Raw genomic sequence first — 16,132 nt, forward strand, 5'->3', positions numbered from 1 at the left:
TTGGTGCATCTCCTTTTCACTTCAATGAGTCTCCATTCAAGATCAGAAACAATCCCCTTTAGCCTTTCATTTTCAGCATGGGCAATTTCGACCTTCTGTGTTAGCAGTTCTACTTGCATGGCATCAAACTTCATTGTGTCCATCCCATCGTTCTAGTCTGCAAAGGGCGGTGGTGGTTGTCTTGCAGACTTCCCTAAACCGCCATCGGAGGTGAGAACATCGACCGTCCCATTCGCCTTTGAATTCGTAGCAGGCATTCCGTTCTGCGAAACAGATGTTTCGACACCCTTTCTTTTTCCTGTCCATGGTCTTCCCATGGCCATCCCTACAAACAATGCCAAAAAGAAGTATCTGTAGACAGGTGGGCAAGACAACATGAAAAATGCAGGAAACAATAGTTTATGCCAACAAGAAAGGAACTGCTATCTGTTGCATTTTTTGGAATGAATAACATTATGCACGATACAAAAAGTTAACGTGTTCGGTAAAGTTGACATGTTCACTGAACTGGGCACTTGGGTGGCAGGTTACCTGCCAATTGGGAATCCATGTTTTGGGAAGATAACTCCATCAGTCAACACTCCTCGTCCTGCATCCAACTTATTACACATATGCCATGAAACTATAACAGAAGTTTGGTGTATTTTAATAGATTTTTTTTTTTGGGTTATTTTTTTGTTGTTAATTCATTTCAGATTCAGTGTTAAAAAACAAACAATAACAATGGTATATTCAACTGTTGTAAGCTACAGTGGAAAGAGCACATGGTTCACAATTTCAATCAAACATTTTGCTTCATCTGTATACGTAAAAGAGTTGCAGGGACCCAATTGGTACGCAATAACAAAACCTATGCATATGCAACATATAAGAGACCTTGAACAAAACTTGAACAGTAAACGACTATCATCGACTTTATTGTACCATCCACTATCATTATTAAAAATGTTGCGCACCAAAGAAAGGTTTGTGAAGTTATTAAAGGGTAGTTGATGGTGCAGGATCACCATGAAAGAGTCCAACAAATCAAGCCTTTATAGTTATTTTGCTTAAAATAGCAGGAAAGGTTGAATAATAATGTACAATTCATCTAATACAAACAATAATTTAGAGGGTTTAAACTATGCTAAGGTAAAAGCCATGTCAATATAACATCTCCAAATCCCATCTGAATAAAGTCTATCAAGACTGAAATTCCACCATAGTATCTCGCTCTAAATATTTGGAAAGAGGAACAACAACTATGATCAAAGAATATTATCGCCTCTGCTGTCCAGATTGCGCAATGGAGTTGACGGCACCATAAAATACTTTACGCTTCTTCTCATTCTTATGCAACTCGGGAGGGGTGATGCCAAGTGATCGTAGCCTGTGACTTACCCGTCTGATCACAGGGCCGCGTTTAACATCCTCTTTTTGTGGCTGGACAGTTTTGCCAACTTTATCCTGCCACATACAAACGACATCATACGAGTGCTGCCATCAAATAAGGTAAAGGATGGAATGTGAAGACGAAGGAAGGGATATTGTCATCTTCAAAACTTACCAAGAGTGGGGAACAGACCAGGTCTTCAATGAGCCACACCGCCCATGAGTTTAGGGAATCCGATAAGACATCGACGAAAGGACCTGGGAAAGGCAGCTGGGCATTTGCATCAAAGACTTTGACGATGCAAACTTTAGCACAATATCGTGGGAGTGGAATAGTATGACACATTACACCCTTCCCCAGGCCATCAACAATGCCTTCCCCAACCACTACCCCATCCAGAAGTAGGTGGACTTCAACTCCAACAGCAACAGCGTGAGCATCTTCATTGGCGCACTCTTCTTTGTCTTCCACGGTTGCCTGCATCAGTAACGAGTGGACACGGTTGCTTAAATAAAATTCTTTATACATCTCGATCAAACATAGTCAAATGAATTCATGCCAATGCAGTACAACAATATCGGAGTAGCTGTCTCTCCCGGCCCGTTGCCCCCATCACGATCATGGTCTGCATTTGTACATCCATCATCATTTCCCCCAGACTCTTTCTTAATGCTTGTTTTCATCGGATTATGCTGCAAATCGTGACACATTGTACAGGAGTGTAAGTACACATTAAACCCATACGCCTACGAACACTACTGGACCAAGGCCGATGAATTTTACACGACTAAGGCAATAACAGGAACACAGATAATGGACACAAACCACAACATCATAAAAAATGCTCTGGTATAACACTGCCCCTCACCACCTGTTATCCAAAAGAAGAGCCCAATACCTGTTCATCTCTGCTCTTATCCTCCAATGTCTACCCCAATTGAGTGGACTCCTCTGCAATCTTCTCGTCACTACATGCACTCAAATTTCCATTCACCGTCTCCTTCAGTTTCTCCCTTGAAATAGACTTCTGAATTTTCTCGTCCAATACCGCGGCCAACTGCATAAAAAAAGAGTTATTGTATAGTATAACACACCAAGTCATGATATAGCACTACATGTCATGCACAATGGCACCGCATTACCTGTTCATCTTTGTAGCTATCCTCCAACCTCTGCCCTAGTTGAGGAGAGTGCTCTGCAATCGTCTCGCCACTGCATGCACTCGATTTTTCAATCGTCGTCTCCTTCACCTTCTTCCTCCTAACAGACGTCCGAGATTTTGAACTTGGTTTTTCGGGAACACTACACACAGTGTCATCAGACAACTGCATTGACTGTTCTTTACTCGTATCGTCCATCGTCTAGCCCAAGTCACGAGACTGCTCCACAATCTTCTCAGCACTACATGCACCCAATTTTTCATTCGACGTCTCCTTCAGCTTCTTTGATGAAACGAACTTATACATAACAGACGCCCTAGGTTTTCGACTTAATTTTTTTGCACACTGCATTCTATGTCATCCAATACCACGGGACAGTCCATGCTTCCTCCACGGACCCCATCAGCCTACAATGGCATGGACAAAATAGTCAACATACTACACAGTGTAGTGCAAAGCATACCATGCAATGAAAACACACATATGGACAAGCCAACAGATAGTCACCTTCAATGACAAACGTGTCGCGTCATCTGAAGTCAGACTTGTTTTTTCTGCGGCATTCTTCTTTTCTTGCTTCCTCGACGAATCACATGCAGGCTCATTGGCTGGCACGTTTGTTTTAGGATGTGAAGTCCGCCTTCTTTTTTCCGTAGCATTCTTCTTTTTTTGCTTCCCCAACAAAATAGGTGCACCCTCTTTTGTTTGATGACCTGAAGTCGGCCTTGACTTTTTCGCAGCATTCTTCTTTTTTTGCTTCCCCAACGAAACAGATGCGGCCTCATTCACTGGCACGTTTGTTTCGCGATTAGCCTTCGATGACAGAACCTCCTCGCCATGGCCTGCACTATCACTTAAAATCTGGGCACCAGGATAGGATATCTCAATAAGTCATTCTTCACATGTTTAAAGGAATTTAGTAAACTGCAAAAAAATAGGATCACTAAAAAATTACCTCTGTTGCAATATTCTTTCTTTGCAGTAACTCTAAAACCTTCTTCCTTCTCGCCTCCCTAACTGGACTGTTGTCGTACACTCGCATTGCTTCCTTTATCTCTTCCTTCCCTTCGGTAGGAAGCTCATCACGTGTTTTCTTGCCATGTTTCATACAGACCCGGTCAGTGACATGTTTTTTTTGCATACTATGTCGTACGCCCATTTGGTATTCAATATTAGACTCCCTTTTTTTCAACTCCAACAACGATTTCTTCCTATGATCCACACTGCGCTTTCCACTTCCACACTGTTGATGACTGCGTCGTGCAATCCTCAAAAATGGTAGTTGATGTTCTTTGGCTCTATGCGTATTAAGCCTCCCCAGATCCCAAAACTGACGACCTCCATTTTCGGAACAATAACGAAAGAGACAAAAGTAGTGCAACCTGCCATTAATATGTTCTCTTTTTTGATCGGCCTGTTGCTGCACACAGCCAACAGAGACAAAGAGTCACATTCAATTTTGCACTAATCAAGCATTATAAAGATAATCCAACATATAATGACTAATAGTGGACCTCCTTGTTATTCGCCCCTCCTTGTTCCTGTTCACAAGCGCTAACAGAATCATGTTGCCGTTCAACCTCCTGCTCTATGCTCACCTCGTGCTCGCTACAAACGTCCCCTTTTTCACTCTCACCACCTCGAGCATCAGTATAATCAGCCTCATCTACACTTCCACTAGCCTCATCTTCCTCACCAGCACAACCACTATCATAATGTTGTTCAATAAAATAGCACACATCATCGATCCATTTTATGCCCGTGTATATATCTACATTTCCACTTATAAATCCCAACTTCCACCAACCACGCCATGCAATGATGGAAAAAATATATAATGCAATGAGAAATAATTACCAGTGTGGTTGTGCAGTCGCTGAGAAGCCGACTTGACAATGGGTTCAAAATTGGAGACCCAACTGGTGACTCATTCAGATTTGAATCCCCAACTAGTCCCTGACCTGAAGGCCCATCCCCTGACTCTTTCGGATTTGGATCCCCAACTAGTCCCGCATCTAAAAGCCCAACTCCTGAGTCTTTCAGATTTGAATCCTCGACTACTCATGGATGTGAAAGTCCAACTCCTAAATCTTTCAAATTTGAATCCCCAACTTGTCGTGCATCTGAAAGCCCAACTCCTGAGTCTTTCAGATTTGAATCCTCAACTACTTGTGGATGTGAAAGTCCAACTCCTGAATCTTTTAGATTTGAATCCCCAACTTGTCATGCATCTAAAAGCCCAACTGCTGACCCTTTCGGATTTGAATCCTCAACTAGTCCTGGATACGAAAGCCCGACTCCTAAAACTTTAAGATTTGAATCTCCAACTGGTCGCGCATCTGAAAGCCCAACTCCCGACTCTTTCGGATTCGAATCCTCAACTACTCCCAGATGTGAAAGCCCAACTCCTGAATCTTTCAGATATGAATGCCGAACGCGTCCCGCATATGAGAGCCCACCTCTCTCCTGGGTATACAAATTAGTTCTCCAATCACAAGCATTAAACAATTACAACACCAAGCAATACTACATGTTACATAATCCATTAAAACTACTTAGCTTATAGGCAGGCCGATGTCACGTGTCACTGGGAAGTGAACGCGGCCAACTCCCAGGAGATCATCTGCCTTTAGCTCCAGCAACCCATAATCAAGATCAACATTTTCCCTCAACCTTTTTCGCAACGCAATTGACATGATTGAACTGAAACATAAAAAAAATGCAATTCATATTCGTCACACTATCAATAACACCACACATTCACTACAAATGACACAGCCAACACATGACCGGTTATGCCCACATTCCAATACAAAGTCAACATGTCGCTGTGTTATGTACAACCCAGCTAACAGTTTAGCCATAAACTATCCATGACATTCTACTCTAGAACATATTTGGTTGCAATTGCAACGAAATAATGACTATGATCCATTGCCAATGCTGTTAAAAAGGCTCCCTGTGTTCTCCCCATCCAGAATACAACACAAAAACTAGACTTTCTTAAGGATTGATAAAGAAGGATGCAAAACACGCTTAACGGATTGGCTGTGTCTATTCCGGCTCCAAAACGAACCTTTCCTACAACGTGTTACCGACAGGTTAGTCAATTGCAGCCGCTAATTGCAAAATCGATGCTGTACAACGAGTGTGCAGCAATTAAGATGGTCAATCTATGTCAGAGAATAAACAACGATTCATTACCATTAACAAAGTCTTTCACGATAATTAATGGGTATAGAGACCTCCAATTCATTTTTCGAAAGACACAAGTCTTTTGAAACGAGTGTCGATTCTAAAGCTTCCATCTCTTTGTTGACATGGGAATAGTACTATTTATTACAAACGTACTCTTAAGTTACGAAAAGAAAAAAGAAAAAAACACTCTCAAGGATAGACACATGAGGAGTTTGCCATGCCAACCCGAGACACCTCAAACAGAAGCCCAAATCACATTTCAGATTGGAGTTGGATCATCAAACACATGTACTTCTCAAACATCATGAACATCAATAATCTAGAAATACAAATACACTACGATGAACATTAACACTCTCATGCAAATCAATAGAATATATACAAATTTATAACACATAGTTCGCAAGAATCAGGATTTCTGGTTCATATATTCAACACTGGTTTCATGACTCGAAGATCCATAAATAACAATCATACTGCGTTCAGGTTCGAAAATTATATCTTATTGTCTAATATGGTGCATCTATAGCATATAATAAAACGCATCAGCCAATTGCATTGTTCATTTTCATTATTATCAAATTCAGTAAAAGTAAGGACATTAATATTACATGATCAAGAACTGAATTTTATACATACATTTGTACTGCATAAAAAAAATTATATACAACAAACTATATATATATAACAAGCGCCTTTCAAAAAGTTGCACAAGCCTAAAGATTATTAATAAGGGGACATTACAGTGCAAGTAGTATTAAACAAGGGAGACAGAGCAACAACTTGGGAATGTCTGGATGTTTGCCGGGGGACTACTTAATAGTCCTTGAAAATCAACAACCTGCATGGATAACTAATGTTATTGGTAGTCTACATTGGGAAGTACATGCATTTCAAAAGACATAAAAGGAACCTACATGTTCATATATGAAATTGTAGTTTAACATCCAATATAAACTACAACTAAGTAATTTATATCACCTAAATTATATGTGTCAATTTGCCATAGTACCAGAGTTGTCTATATCAACCACCTATTTTCGTACTATTGTTGTGCGCTCAAGGACAGACGCCTCTATTCCGACTTGAAATCAACGCTATGGTCTAACTAACATGCAACTTAGACTTGAAATCAACGCTACGATACCTCCTCCCTGCACATGAAAAATAACCCGCGTGTTAACAGGCGATAACAATACGACTAACACTATATTTTACATTCAATGGATGCAATTGGATAACATGTCACTAACACGCAGTACCATTTGTCTATTCTCAAGCCTTGTTATTGACTAACTCCATTTCCTATGGTAAATTGCATCGCATGTTAGCCTTTGGCTTTACCGTTGTTAGCTGCATCAAATCACAACTCGTACATGAACAATGGTCTGAGAGGTTGTGTCTCTTCTGGTTCTAAAATAGAAAAATCATACAGACTAACAGCGTTGTGTTAGACAGAAGCAACCATCAAATGCAAAACCTATGATTAAAAACCTGCGAGAAACATGGGGTGTTAGTCCCCCCATTTTTTTTTTGTAGCCACAATAGAGGCGTCCCACTGCGAGAGTAACTTGAGTTTCATGCTAGTGTTTTCTCTGACAAAAGTACCAAGTTTTTGCAGCTCGCGACCTCTTCTTCCTGCCAGGATGCCCTCCAAATGCAATTCCTTCATTCACAAGCTTTTAATGTGCATGTTATGCACAATAAACTGGTAGTAACCACGAAGCATGCCGCAGCCATCCTCCGACATTTCCACATAATTTTGCGTGGGCGCTGAGGACTGAAACCGAGAACTCGACAACAACTCCACATCACATACCATGGGTCGGAGCACCACGAGAAGTTAGCATGGTATGCATGTCTTGGAAATATATGTCGATGCATGTTGTTGGTACGATACGCCCACTGTCGAGCCACAATACACATAGCCTCCCACATATATATGCATATATGTCTATTCTGGCTTCAAAATGAGATTGTAACAACGACATGAATCAACATACATGACACACATCTATTCTGGCTCCAAAAAGGACATATCGTACCAATGACATGCATCAACATACATGTCCGAGAATATATATATATATATATATATATATATATATATATATATATATATATATATATATATATATATATATATATATATATATATATATATATATATATACAAGTGGCAAGCACCTAATAGCTACATGAAAGACAAAGTGAGGTAAAATGTTTTGTTTCAAATTGAGCTTCTTTTACTTGGTCTTGACCTCGTTTACATGTTATGGTTTGCCTTTTGATGCAACCAGACTCCTCAAAATTAGGTTGTTGACTGGTTGATGCAACCATTCCTTGACTGTGTGTGACCTGCTCTTGTTTAGGAGTTGATCTGTTGTTTGCTGACAATTAGGAGTTGATCTGTTGTTTGTTTGATGATAACAAACATGGCGCCCTTTTTATTTGCCTAACGTGGAAAAAGTAAGACTAATGCGCGAACGAAAACATTATTGTTGAAGGGCTCCTTGTTGAAGCAGCCTCCGTCTATTCTGGCTCATTGTTGAAGGGAGATTTATGGGACTATAGGTTTTCTTTTTTTTATCTAATGAGCACCTGAGAATAATGGAAACAGAGCATAATATTTCCATAGTTTCTTTTATCTATGTTTTATTCTGTTGTTTTCCTCTGTATTGTAGAGGACATGTTTGTGTGTGTGTGTGTGTGCGTCTCTGCGAGTGTGTGTGTGTGTGTATTGCTTCATATTGACATTATATATATATATATATATTAACACACACCAAACCGCAAACAAACAATGCAAACCCTGACGGTTTTCAACAGAATCCCCAAAATCAACCGTCAACAATCAAACAGGAAACCTTGGTATCCTGACACGACCATGCTGCAAAATGATGCCTAATTTACACAGACAGAACACAAAATGACATAGGAAATAAAAAAAATAATTATTGAATGTCTTAAGGTTTCAAATTACCACAGCCGCCTAAGCCTCCACCCAAATCATTGTCCTCTTCACACCTCTTGAGGGCACACTCACAACCACCTCTGCGATACAAAAATGATATAAAAATTTACAATTTCAAACACTGGATTGACGAAGGAATCATAAAACTATCTTTATCTGTTAGGGTTTGAATTTACTGATGCCGCCATAACCCTACACAACAATCTTCAATCGTACCACCCCCTGTACGCTACGATACCTCCTCCCTGCACATGAAAAAAAACCCACGTGTTAATAGGCGATAACAATACGACTAACAATATACCCAGACAACTTGGGTTATGCATGCAGTCGGCTTTTCTCCTCCCCTTCGGAGCCACACATATTTTAAGAATGCATACCTATAACTACAATTGAAGCGCAACTCCTTCGCTCAGTGATTCAACCGAACACATGAATTTATAGCCTGAATTTCCACGGTCGAATATTTTGTTTCGCCTCCACTAGTGCATTCTGCATGCAGCTACCGGACGAAATATATTTTCAATTTTTGTGAAATCGAGTTTTCATTCAAAATTAAAAAAAAATGAATTGAAAACTGTGCCCATAACACGTGACCATCGCCCGATGTTAGTCATGTTAGTCGACTCGTCGACGCAATAAAGCAAGTTAGCCCAAAAAATATCCCATGCATACCATGCCAATTTGGCGCAGGCGCCAGACCTAGCGAAAATGATGTGGAGTTGTCCTAGAATCGGCTGTTTCAAACATTGGGGCCCACACGAAACTATGTGGACATGCCGGAGGATGGCGGATCGTGGGCCGCGGCTCGAGCCGATGTGTTGTGCCTAACACGCACATTAAAAGCCATAGAAAACAAACATCCGACGACAAGTGTTGATGACCGCGTTTGGACGCCAAAACGACGGGAAAAAGAGGGTGCAGGCTTCCAAACCGCGATGGTTCTCTCGTATGTGCTATTGACAGGTGGGTCCTTACTCAGTCAATCCATTAATCATAGCCATTCAGTGAAAACCGACGCCATAGCTCCAAAACAGACCTTTCGTACAACGTGTTAGTGACAGGTTAGTCAATCGCAACCGTTAACTGCAAAATCAACGGTGTAAAACGCGAGACAAACACGTGTGTTAGTCAATCGTACTATCTTTTTGGAGCCAGAATAGATGCGTCCCACCATTTTCTGCGGCTCTGCGGCCTCATGTGGAAAAACACGCGTGTTAGGGCTCCGCGTGTTAGGTGGGCCGTACGACCGAACCTCCTGCCATTTTTTGCGTGTTGTGGAAAAAAGGGGACAAGCATAAAGGGACGGACTAATGCACGATTAGATAAAGTCCAAAGCCCCCATTTGTTCAAGTGTTATGCTATTTTTGAAGGTGTTTTTGAAGGCAAAGAAGGGTTTGAATTTACCAATGCCGCCATAAACCTACACAACAATCTTCAATCGTACCACCCCGTGTACGCTACGATACCTCCTCCCTGCACATGAAAAAAACCTGCGTGTTAACAGGCGATAACAATACGACGAACAATATACCCAGACAACTTGGGTTATGCATGCGGTCAACTTTTCTCCTCCCCTTCGAAGCCACACATATTTTAAGAATGCATACCTATAACTACAATTGAAGTGCAGCTCCTTCGCTCAGTGATTCAATCGGGCACATGAATTTACAACCTAAATTTTCACGGTTGAATATTTTGTTTCGCCTCCACCAGTACATTCTGCATGCAGCTACCGGACAAAATATATTTTCAATTTTTGCGAAATCGAGTTTTCATTCAAAATTAAAAAAAAATGAATTGAAAATTGTGCCCATAACACGTGACCGCCACCCGATGTTAGTCATGTTAGTCGACTCGTCGATGCAATAAAGCGGGTTAGCCAGAAAAATTGCCACGTGGCAAAATCGAAATTGGCGGTCACAGAAAATGTAAAACGCTTGCACGACGGTATGTTAACCGCCTCGCCCGATGTAACCGTCACATCGCGGTGACAACGGCTGGGAAAGTGTTAACCGTGAGCAAGCTTTTCTGTCAAATGCAAAACGACAACATCATCCACGTCATCACAGCCGCAAGGAATTCCATGTCATCTGACGTCGCTCTCATGGACCTACCGTACTTGAATGGTATACCTTCGGCATCATATGGAAGCATGCCGTTTTGGAGACAAAATAGCTACAACCCTATTTAATAGCTATTGAGACATGTACTATGACTCTTGTTAGAATTCTCATTTATTACAATACACATGCGTAGCTGCTCTATATTTAAATCTATATTATTTATATGCATTTTTTTAGCACGGGTTCACATAAGGAAAACTATTTTTCCTTTACAATACTTTATGTAACCACAGTGTCAATGGCTCCGCCGTTGATTACACCTTCTTAAGTGCATTCATTACGCATGGCACATACGATTCAAAGATAGCAGGCGAATATGTGAACCCTCATTTTTTTGGCCTTTGGGGATGCCTGCGCACCTGAATTATTCTTACATTTTTCTCCCAATTTCCCACTGCATTGGGTAAAGTGCGATTCGATATCGCGACGTCAAGGTAAGCTTTCACAGATACTCAAAATTTCAAATTGCGTAGTTTTTCAGTATTCTTTTATGAAAATGATAGTTTTAGTCCGTGGAATCCTCTTTTTTTCTATCGACAAGTTTTTTTGTTTTGCCGTTACAAAATTTAGTTATATAATTTCTTCCATTCACACTGAAATCCTCTTTTTCTATAGTTGTTTTCTGAAACCCTTGGTGGATTAGGGTTGTAAATGAGCCTTGCCGTTGATTTGGCATGAAACCCTAACTGGGTTATTTTGTTTTGTGGCAGAAGTTGGGCGAGCACAGTAAAGAAATTAAGGCCATCATTACACCGAAACCGAGTTTTTTGCGGGATCCTCCGTCGTTGACTGGTTTGGCGAAGGTTCAAATATTATTGTGAGTTTACATTCTTACTGGTTACTATTGATTATTTTCATGTGGGTAATAAAAGTCTCAGTAGAAGAAGTATCATTATTGATTTCAAGATTTCTGCAGTGCATAAATTTGTTTTAAGTTTTCTTGAGAGCTGCCTTAAATGTTTGAAGAATTTTGACAGCAAGCATAGTCCAAGAAAATTCATGTTCAAGGTCAGAAATGTTAACTTTTGTGACTCAGACCAGCAATCAGACTTTCAGTATTTAATTATTTGTTAACATTAAGTAAATTATAAACCAGTAAATGAAAGAGAGAAAGTAAGTGCACAAGAGACTAACACAATTACCCTGGGAAAACCTCCAAGGAGGAAAAACCCAGCACTAAAGACCCACAGGTCAGATTATGTATTCAATCTTGAATTGTAACAATACAATACTTAGTTGGAATCTTCAACCTCTTATCAGAGCTGCCCTTTTAGTCATATCAGATCTGCACTTCTAAATTCACCAAGTCTGCACCAAGTCCGTTCTTTAATGCACTCTCTAACAAAAATTAGGAACACCAAAAATAGCTTCGTCTTCCTTGAATAAGTTCGCCCAGTTCACTTAATTTCGCACACCAAGGAGCAGAAGAATTTCGCTTATTGCATAGGGTGAATGATTGATTTGATCTTGGCAAATGATCTTTATTTATATGGGCAGGTAACCTTCAAGTCGGCCTTAATTAGATAATTAAGTTTGGTGCCAAAATGGTTTTTGGTGTGGCGTGACATTATAAGGTTGGCCCTGTTTAGGGGCATGCTACCCTTTTTAGTGTGAAGGGTCCAGACCTACACGTTAACCTTGGAAAGGGGAGGCCCAACCCTTTAGGGGTTCGGATGTTGCCTTAGGCGATCCAAACCCCCTTTCCTAGTTACAAACAATACTCCCTCTTAACTAGGGAAGAAGAGAATACATAATCTGAACCTTTAGAGTTCCATCTAGCACACAAGCATAGAATTACATCTTTCACCTAGCACACGAGCATAGGATGGTTCTAGCACACAAACATAGAAAATGTAATACACAAGTGGGTCTTTACATAATTACAATTTTCCATCTAGCACACAAGCATAGAATGGACCAAAACTTTGCAGTAGAGAATCACTAAGATTGAAACTCCCTCTCAACTAGGGTTTCATTTTCCACAATACCAAGTCTGTCTCTGAAGTATTCAAACTTCACTCTGGATAAGGGTTTGGTAAGAATATCTGCAACCCGTTCATTTGTGCTAATATACTTAAGTTGAATGGTGCCTCTTTGCATCATATCTCGAATGAAATGATAATGAGTTTCCACATGTTTGGACTTGTCATGGAACACAGGATTTACCAACATCTCTATACAACTTTGATTATCACAATGAATAGTGGTAGGACCACTAGGCTGACCAAATAATCCAACAAGAAGTTTGCGAAGCCACACTACTTCTCTAGATGCAACAGATGCTGCAATGTACTTAGCTTTTGCAGTACTCAATGCTACCGAAGCTTGCTTTCTACATGCCCAAGATATTACTGCAGAACCCAAGTTGAAGCAGACACCCGAAGTCCTTTTCCTGTCCTTGACACTTCCTGCCCAATCTGAATCTGAATAGCCTTCCAAGAAGATTGAGGTATTAAGTGAATACTTCAGCTCATAACCAATAGTGCCTCGCAGGTATCTCAAAATGTGCTTGGCTGCAACCAGGTGAACAAGTTTAGGCAAGCTCATGAACTGACTGAGGGCATTCATGGCATAACAGATATCAGGTCTAGTATTGACTAGATACATCAAGAATCCAATCAACTATCTGTACTCAGATGGATCTGCAAAATCAAAGTTAGCTGCAGAAACACTTAACTTCTTTAAGTTAGATTCCATAGGAGTAGACATAGGTTTACAGTCCATCATTCTAAATCTTTTCAGAATATCAATAGTGTACTTTCCTTGACTTAGAAAAATTTCATTGGATTTTTGGCATACTTCTAACCCTAAGAAGTAATGCATTAGACCTGAATCCTTCATTTCAAATTTTGAGGCTAATTCTTTCTTACATCTCATGATTAGTTTATTTTCACCAGTGAGAAATAAATCATCCACATACAAAACCAGAATAAGCATATCATCATTATATATCTTCAAGTAAAGGTTAGCATCAACATCATTCTTACGAAATTCTAAGCTTAGTAAGTACTTGTCAATTCTTTCATATCAAGCACGAGGAGCCTGTTTGACCCCATATAAGGCTTTCTTCAACCTGCAAACATGAGAATCTCTTTTATGGATTACGTAACCTTCTGGTTGCTCAATATAGACTTCTTCCTCAATAACACCATCGAGGAAGGCTGTCTTAACGTCCATTTGATGCAGCTCCCAACCTTTAGCTGCAGCAATAGCTATTATAGATCTAATAGAAGTATATCTAGCAACAGGAGCGAATGTTTCCTCATAATCTATTCCTTCCTTTTGAGAAAAACCACGAGCTACAAATCTAGCTTTATATTTTTCAATACTACCATCAGCACTATGCTTAATTTTAAATAACCATTTAGAAGAAACAACAGACTTACCTTTGGGTCTGGGTACAATGTCCCAAGTATCATTCTTGATGATAGACTCATACTCTTCATCCATGGCTAATTTCCAAGCATGATGAGTCATAGCTTCTTCGACATCGTGAGGTTTAGACTCAACGATGTTACACATTACAGAAATGTAGTTGGCATGATTTTGAGGTCTCTTGCTATCTCTGAAGGTTCCTTTGGGAGCAGCAAATCCTTCAACATCTTGAATGGTGTTTCTAACCCAAAGTGGCCTCTTCTTGCTGACCACAATATCCTTAGGTATATCTGTAGAGTCCATGGGTTCTGCTGGATCATCCTGAACTTCCTGATCTGGGAGGTCAATGAACTCCTTCTGTATCTCAAGGTTAGTATTGACATTTGATTCTTGATTTTCAATCACGATATCATCATTATCAGATAATGAACCTTTAGATCTTTTGAATGCAATATCTTCTTCAAAAGTTACTTCTCTACTTACCTCAACATACCTTTGACCTGAAATGTAGATCCTGAAGGCTTTGGAAGATTCACTGTATCCTACTAAGATGCCTTTCTTTCCAGAGGGATCCAACTTGGTTCGTTTTTCTTTAGGCACATGAACATACACAAGGCTCCTAAAGATCCTTAAGTGGCTGATGGTTAGGTTTGATTCCTGTAAAGGCTTCTTCAGGGGTTACATTCCTTAGAGCAAGATGAGGACATCTATTTTGAATGTATACTGCTGTTTTGGATGCTTCCGCCCATAGGAAGGGTTGCAGGTCTTGATCATGAATCATGGCTCTTGCAGCTTCAACAATGGTCCTGTTCTTTCTTTCGGCAACTCCATTTTGCTAAGGATAGTAAGGAACACAAAACTCCCTCTTAATTTCCGTCTTAATACAGAAATCATAAAAACTACCTGAGGTGTACTCACCTCCATTGTCAGACCTTAAACATTTAATTCGTTTTCCAGTAGTATTTTCAACCAAGACTTTGAATTCTTTAAATCTATTTAAGACTTCTTCAGACTCTTTAGATTTAAGAAAGTAAATCCATGTTTTCCTAGAAAAATCATCTATGAAGATAACATAATAAAGGAAACCGCTAGGAGACGCTACAGACATAGGACCACATAAATCTGAATGAATAAGCTCTAACTTTTCTTTGGCCCTACTATCACTTTTATGAAACGGGCTCTTCACATTCTTACCCATTGCACAACCTTTACAAGCATCATCATGAGATAAACTAAATTTAGGCATACCTTTAACCATTTTACCAAGAGTGGGAAGAGCTTGAAAGTGCAGATGTCCAAGTATTCTATTCCATAGCTCGCATGATTCAGGAGCCTCATGAATGAGAGCTTGAATTGGGTTAGCTGCAAGCTTATACAAACTATCACATCTATTTCCAATAACACGAGCATATTTGAAACTAGATTTCTTAGACCAAGCAAGTACTTTCCCTTTAGAAAATGCTATTTGCAAACCCTTATCTTCTAAAGCAGAAATGGAAATAAGATTTCTTTTAATTCTAGGTACAAAAAGAATATCACTGAGTTGTAAGGAAATACCAGAATCTAGTTTTAAGGAGGTAGTACCAGAACCTTTTACCGAGTATCGAGTATCATCACCGATTACCACATGAAGGTTGGTATCCTTTTCTATCAGATCTGAAAGATGCTCATGGTAACTTGAGATGTGTCTGGAGGCTCCACTGTCAATTATCCAAGTATCACTGTCCGTAGGAACGTTGCTTGATAGAACATAGATAAGAAGATAGTTCTCATTTTGTTCAACGACTTCATTTAAATTGGCTTCCCTTTCCTTAGGATCATTCTGACAATCTCTAGCATAGTGACCATACTTATCACATCTGAAACAACGAATATGGGAGGAATCTCTTGACTTCTTCCTTGGATCATAGGAAGAGGATCTAAAATC

The 16,132-nt window shown here is 39.9% G+C and overlaps 1 protein-coding gene across 2 annotated transcripts in view; it reads left to right on the forward strand.

Annotated features, from left to right (window-relative positions):
* Positions 1 to 11,012: 11,012 nt before the first annotated feature.
* The window catches only part of LOC131028987 (F-box/WD-40 repeat-containing protein At5g21040), a 45,190-nt gene continuing 40,070 nt past the window's right edge, over positions 11,013 to 16,132 (forward strand). Inside the window, exons 1-2 of one of the 2 annotated variants that reach the window (XM_057959362.2) lie at positions 11,013 to 11,264; positions 11,541 to 11,647. The gene's annotated coding sequence lies outside the window, so the exon portion shown is untranslated. The remainder of the gene's footprint in view (positions 11,265 to 11,540; positions 11,648 to 16,132) is intronic. The other variant, XM_057959363.2, reaches the window with a different exon arrangement.

The sequence above is a fragment of the Cryptomeria japonica genome, chromosome 10, assembly GCF_030272615.1.
Source record: "Cryptomeria japonica chromosome 10, Sugi_1.0, whole genome shotgun sequence".
In the NCBI taxonomy this organism is placed as follows: Eukaryota; Viridiplantae; Streptophyta; class Pinopsida; order Cupressales; family Cupressaceae; genus Cryptomeria; species Cryptomeria japonica.